Source organism: Mobula birostris, chromosome 17, assembly GCF_030028105.1.
Source record: "Mobula birostris isolate sMobBir1 chromosome 17, sMobBir1.hap1, whole genome shotgun sequence".
Lineage (NCBI taxonomy): Eukaryota > Metazoa > Chordata > Chondrichthyes > Myliobatiformes > Myliobatidae > Mobula > Mobula birostris.
This window is the reverse complement of record NC_092386.1, coordinates 3,905,350-3,911,866: the sequence shown is the minus strand read 5'-3', so window position 1 is coordinate 3,911,866 and position 6,517 is coordinate 3,905,350. Positions and strand designations below refer to the sequence as shown.

The following is a 6,517-nucleotide window of genomic DNA, read 5'->3' as shown; positions in this document are numbered from 1 at the left end:
CATACTGATGCAATTGCAAAGAAGACATGACAGCAGCTATATTTTATTAGGAGCTTGAAGAGACTTGGGATGTCACCAAAGACTCTTGTAAGTCTCTACAGATGTACCATGGAGAGCATTCTAACTGGTTGCATCACTGTCTAGTATAAAGAGATCACTGCACAAAATTGGAAAGAGCATCACAAAGTTGTAAACTCAGCCAGCTCCATCATGGGCACTGGCCTCCCCAGCACCGAGGACACATTCGAAAGGTGCTGCCTCAAAAAGGCGGCATCCATCATTAAGAACCCCCATTACCTTGGATATGCTGTCTTCTGATTGCTCACATCAAGAAGGAGGAACAGGTGCCTGAAGACACACACTCAACATTTCAGGAACATCTTCTTCCCCTCTACCATCAGATTTCTGAAATGACACATAAACACTACCTCAGTGATTTTCCCTACTCTTTTTGCATTATGTGTTCTATTCAGTCCCCAACTCTTTGTTCACATATGAGTATTACATCTGGGATCAATTTAACTGAGAATATTTATTTGTGAATCAAATCTCCTTTTCTCACAGTAGAGCCCAAAAAAACAGGGAAAATTGTGAAGCATGAAAAACTAAAAGTTCAGGAAGTGAAATATCAGTGGTTCAAAGCTACTCATTCCTCTTTGTTCAGTAGTTAGTTGAACCACCTCTTGCAGTTATTACAGCCAGTAGTCTTTTTGGATGAGCCTCTGTTAGCTTTGCACAGTATGAAGGAGCAAGATTTGCCCATTACTCCTTGCAAAACTGCTCGAGCTGTGCCAGGTTAGTTGGGGAGCAGTAGTGCCAGTGGTGGACAGCAATCTTGAGGTCCTGACAGAGATACTCAGTTGGGTTAAGGTCAGAATACAGGCCCTTCAGCTCAATTCATCCATGCTGACCTTGGTGCCCAACAAGATAGTCCTTGTGTCAGTGTTAGGACCATATCCCTCTAAACCCCTTGGATTTAATTGTTTTTATTAAATTAAATTGCAATATTGTATACTGACCCATGGGTGAACAAGACAGTAGGATGGATTCTGATGATAATTGTCTCAGTTAACACCCAATCACAGGATCAGTAAAAATTTTAGATCATAAGACCATAAAATATAGGAGCATAATTAAGCCATTCAGCCCAGCAAGTCTGTTCTGCCATTCCATCATGGCTGATTTAATTTCCCTCTCAATCTCATTCTCCTGCCTTCTACCCATAACCTTTGATTCCCTGACTAATCAAGAACCTATAAACATCTGCTTTAAATATTCTCAAAGACTTGATCTCCAAAGGTATCTATGGCAATGAACCCCACTGATTCAGTACCTTCTGGCCAAAGATATTCTCTTCGTTCGTCCTAGATCATAAGACCATAAAAAGATCCAAGTTGAAAGAAAGTTTCTTATTGAAGTACTTACTCAGAATGTTCACCATATTCCACATTGAGAATTATTCATTTTCTTGCAGGCATTCATAGTAAAACAAAGAAATACAATAGAATTAAAGAACTATACAGAAACAAAGACTGACAAATAATCAGTGTGCAAAAGAAGACACACTGTGTGATCAATCAAGCAATCGTTAAAGAATAAAAGAATAGATAAATAGGCAAGAGAACGAACAAACAAGTAAGTAAGTAAATAATACTGAGAACATGAGTTGTAGAGTGAGTGAGTCCACAGGTTGTGGAATCAGTTCAGTGTTGAGGTGAATGATGTTATCCACACCGGTTCAGGAATTTGATGTTTAAGTGGTTGAGGAGTAATAATGGTTCCTGAACTTGGTGATGTGAGTCCTGAGGCTCTTGTATCTGCTTCTTGATGGCATCAGCAAGAAAAGAGCATGGCCTGGGTGATGGGTCCCTGCTGATGGATGCTGCTTTCCTATGACGGCACTCCGTGTAGATGTGCTCAGTGATGGGGAGGAATTTACCTATGATAGATTGGGCATTTTCACTAATTTTGTAAGTTTTTCCTTTACTGGAACTTGTGTTTCCGTACCAGACCACGATGCATCCAATCAGGATATTCTCCACTGGCACCAGTAGAAGATGGTCAAAGTTTTAGGTGATATACTGAATCTACACAAACTAGGAAAGTTCAGGACTGTCAAAGGAGAAGAATTTGGCCACTTAGACCGTGAAATTTGGTCTGCTATTCGATCACACCTGCTTACTTACAGTCTCAGCCCCAGTCTCCCGCCTTCGCCCCGTAACATTAGATGCCTTGACTAATCAAGAACCTATCGAACTCTGCTTTAAGTATACCTAGAGACTTGGAGAGAACATACAATCACCTTACAAATGGCACCAAAATTGAACTCTGAACTCTGACGCCCCAATCTGTAATAGCATCACGCTATCCACTGTTACCGATCTGTAATAGCATCATGCTAATTACAGCACCTCAATCTGTAATATCGTCTCGCTAACCACTGTGCCTCAATCTGTAATGGTGTCATGCTAACCACAGCGTCCCGATCTGTAATAGCGTCACACTAAATAGTATGCCTCGATTTGTAATAGCATCACGCTAGCCACTGTGCCTCGATTTGTAATAGAATCACGCTAGCCACTGTGCCTCGATTTGTAATAGCATCACGCTAGCCACTGTGCCTCCATTTGTAATAGCATCACGCTAGCCACTGTGCCTCCATTTGTAATAGCATCACGCTAGCCACTGTGCCTCGATTTGTAATAGCATCACGCTAGCCACTGTGCCTCGATTTGTAATAGCATCACGCTAGCCACTGTGCCTCGATTTGTAATAGCATCACGCTAGCCACTGTGCCTCGATTTGTAATAGCATCACGTTAGCCACTGTGCCTCGATTTGTAATGGCATCACTCTAGCCACTGTGCCTCGATTTGTAATGGCATCACATTAACCAGTATGCCTCGATCTGTAATAGCGTTACGCTGACCACAGCGCACCGATCTGTAGTGGTGTCTCGCACACCACAGCGTACCATGGCACCCCATATTTGTATCACAATATGCTGGTCAGAATGTACAGCCAGTACATTCTGACCAGCATATTGTGATACAAATTTTGTCATTGTGCACCGTATTTCAGCTGGCTCTGAGAAAAGCTTACCAAATATTTTTTAAATAAAAATGCCTTAATAAAACTGTTAGATTCAGCAAAAATAATTTTCTTTTAATACCATTTCGACATAACCAATGCAATATTCTTGTTGTGGTCAGGGAGGCATAGCTGTAATAAAAAAACAGTAACATGTGACCATGTGCGAAGACTTACTGTTGCTGAACTAATGATGTGTTCACATTATTTTAATGTTCTTATTGTGATGAGAGTATCTGATATTTTCCATCTTCAAAGTGCCACTATTTTGGTGTCAGGGTCAGGTTGCTTAGTTTAGCAATATAACCATTCCAAACCAATGTGTTACAATGCTTGTAAAATGCACAATCACTATGGAATCATTTCTGCAGATGCAAATATATACCATTGCTGTAGTGAAAATAACTCCCTCTCTATTTTTAATTTCTTATTCTGGCTCCCCTCTTACACAATGTCTTCTTCTCACCCATCCATCATCTCCCTCTGTTTCTCCTCCTCCTTCCCTTCTTCCCATGGCTCACTCTCCTCTCCTCTCAGATTCTATCTTTCTCAGCCCTCTACCTTTTCCATGTGTCATCTCCCAGCTTCTTACTTCATTTCCCCCTCTCCCACTAACCCAGCTTCCCCCTCGTCTGGTCTACCCGTCACCAAGGCTTGTACTACTTCCCCTCCCTCCACCTCCTTGTTCTGGCTTCTGGCCCCTTCTTTTCCAGTCCTGATGCAGAACCTCAGCCCAAAACATTGACCTTTTATTCATTCCCATCGATACTGCTGAGATCCTCCAACATTTGTGTGTGTTACTCTGAAGATATGAGCGGTGGTTTCTCCATTGAATCCACCAGTGATTGCAAAAATAGGATTTAAGCCTTGGAAAAACATTATAAATTGACTAAAAACTATGTTGAAAGTGCATTATCAATTTCTTTTTTTTCTATCTCCATGAATACTTGAGTTAACCTTACAATTACACAGAAACTGATGAAATCCATCAACTGACAGCCAGTAAGACCTAATCTGTAGGCCTGAACATACTGCTATTTGGGTCATATCATCTTTACTTTCTCTCCTAGACTGGACTGACAAAGAGCACCTGACCTTATTGCTTCACTGTCAGCCTCATTAGATTGGTGAGAAATTCAAAGTCACCTTACTATAATATTCAATATCAAAATACCTTGTGTATTAGCAGCAAAAGCCAAAATCATTATCCCAATGGCTCTAAGATTTCTCACTTCATTTTTCACCAAATAATAGTTTGTAGAGTAATTATTGTAGGAATGTTCCTCTCATCAGTGAACAAGGACACTTCAGGTGTGACATTATTGTGGTGAGGACTATAAGATTTATCCTGCCCTTTGTCAGTAAGACTATTCATTACTAGCATGGCTCAGGGCTTTTGTCACAGAGTAAAGCCTGACTGTTTGATCTCTGCCCTGCTTTCTGTGTGCTTTTTGTGCAGAAAATTTAAACCCTTGATTATTGCAATTGCTATTTGTTCACACTTTTTCACTTTGAAGTCTAAGGATTGAAGACAAGTCCCAGATCTTATTACAGTCTGGATGTAGGAATATCCATCTGGTGAAAAAAAAGTTCTTATTCACCTGAACTGTCAAACCTTGGGGTTTGAATAGTTGTTCTAACAACATCTTGCATGATCTTTGGATTGAAAGGCCTTTCATATGAGGAGGATTTGATGGCTCTGGGAATTCAGATGTATGAGGGGATGGATCTCATTGAAATCTATCAAATGTTGAAAGGCCGCGATGCAGTGGATGTGGAGAGGATGCTTCTTCTGCTGGGGGAGTCCTGGACCAGAGGACACAGCCTCAGAATAGAGGGACGTCCATTTAGAACGGAGATGAGGAAAAAAAATTTTAGCCAGACAGTGGCGAATCTGTGGGATTTGTTGCCACAGGCAGCTGTGGAAGCCAAGTTATTGAGTATATTTAAGGCAGAGGTTGATAGATTCTTGATTAGTCGAGGCATGAAGGGATATGGGAAGAAGACAGGAGTTTGGGGCTGAAAGAGAAATGGATCAGCCATGATGAAATGGTGGAGCAGACTCGATGGGCCAAATAGCCGAGTTCTGCTCCTGTATCTTACGGTCTTATTGTATGTAGAACCTTTATTCCGGTCTGATGCTTCAATGTATTTTGCAACTTTATCGAGCAAATTTTGACAGCGAGTGACAAAAGAAAATATAGTTAAAAAGTCAGGTCATGAAAGCATGACAGACATGGAATAGAGTGTCTGTTTGAGAAGTCTGATTTTAGGCATTCAAACAATGTAGTCTGCACAAAGGAACTGAAGGTTCAAGATTCAAGATTGTTTAATGTCATTTCTTGTACACAAGAGTAAAAGAGAATTAATTAATTGTTACTCCACATCCGATGTGACACTAAAAAACACAAAAGATAAAGAGCAAAATAATAAAAAAACACATATCTTCCTCATTGCCACTGTTATGTTTTGTAACTCCAAAACATAAAACTAATTTTAAGGAAAGACAGAGATTCTGAAATGTGAGTCTAACTTAGATTTTACTTTGAGCAAGGCACGCAGCTGTGACATGGTGCCATGATGATGGATGTCATTTACATAATTTTACGTATAACCCTCAATGTATTATGTAAACAACAAAGAATGCTTAATCAAACAATATATTTACAATATTACTCAAATATTACTTATATTAAATACACAATAGTCCATATCTGGAATGAGCTACCAGAGGAAGTGAATGAGGGAGGTACAGTAACAATAATTTCAAGGTTATTTAATCTCATTTCCTATATACCAGTATAAAGAAGAACAAAATAATTGCCACTCCAGATCCAATGCAGCACAAAAAACACAAAAGATAAAGAACACAATAATAATAATTTTTAAAAAACACAATGAATATAAATACATAAGACAGCTTATATACATAGATTGATTGTATGCACATTAAGTGACACTAGGTACAGGAGTGTCTGTACATAAGGTGACTCTGGAAGGAAATGATAAAGTAGTGCTGGAGGGAGGGTGAGGAGGGGTAGGTTAGTAGGTGGAGGTGTTGATCAACCTTACTGTTGGGGAAAATGATTGTTTTGAGCCTGGTGGTCCAGACATGGATGAGGTTAATGTATAAATAATAAACAAACATCTTGATATATTTTCAGTTTGAATTAGGTATGAAATAATGATGGCAAGCTGTCAAAAAGGATACACAAAAGAATGAGCAACAATACTCAAAAAGAGAAATTCATCCCCAAATGGCAAGGACAACGCACTAAAGCAACAAATAGAATGAGATGAATTACTACGAGAAATACTATTCCTTAACAGGATATTGTCACTTTCGATAATTTGAGATGTTGCATAATTAGGCTATTCAGCCCATCAAGTCTGTTCCATCATAGCTGATTTATTTTCCCCCTCCATCA

The 6,517-nt window shown here is 39.6% G+C and overlaps 1 long non-coding RNA gene across 1 annotated transcript in view; it reads right to left on the bottom strand.

The window, feature by feature from the left end:
• Nucleotides 1–333: 333 nt before the first annotated feature.
• The window catches only part of LOC140211361 (uncharacterized), a 71,299-nt gene continuing 65,115 nt past the window's right edge, over nucleotides 334–6,517 (bottom strand). Inside the window, exon 3 of the long non-coding RNA XR_011889431.1 lies at nucleotides 334–405. This is a non-coding gene — a long non-coding RNA (uncharacterized lncRNA). The remainder of the gene's footprint in view (nucleotides 406–6,517) is intronic.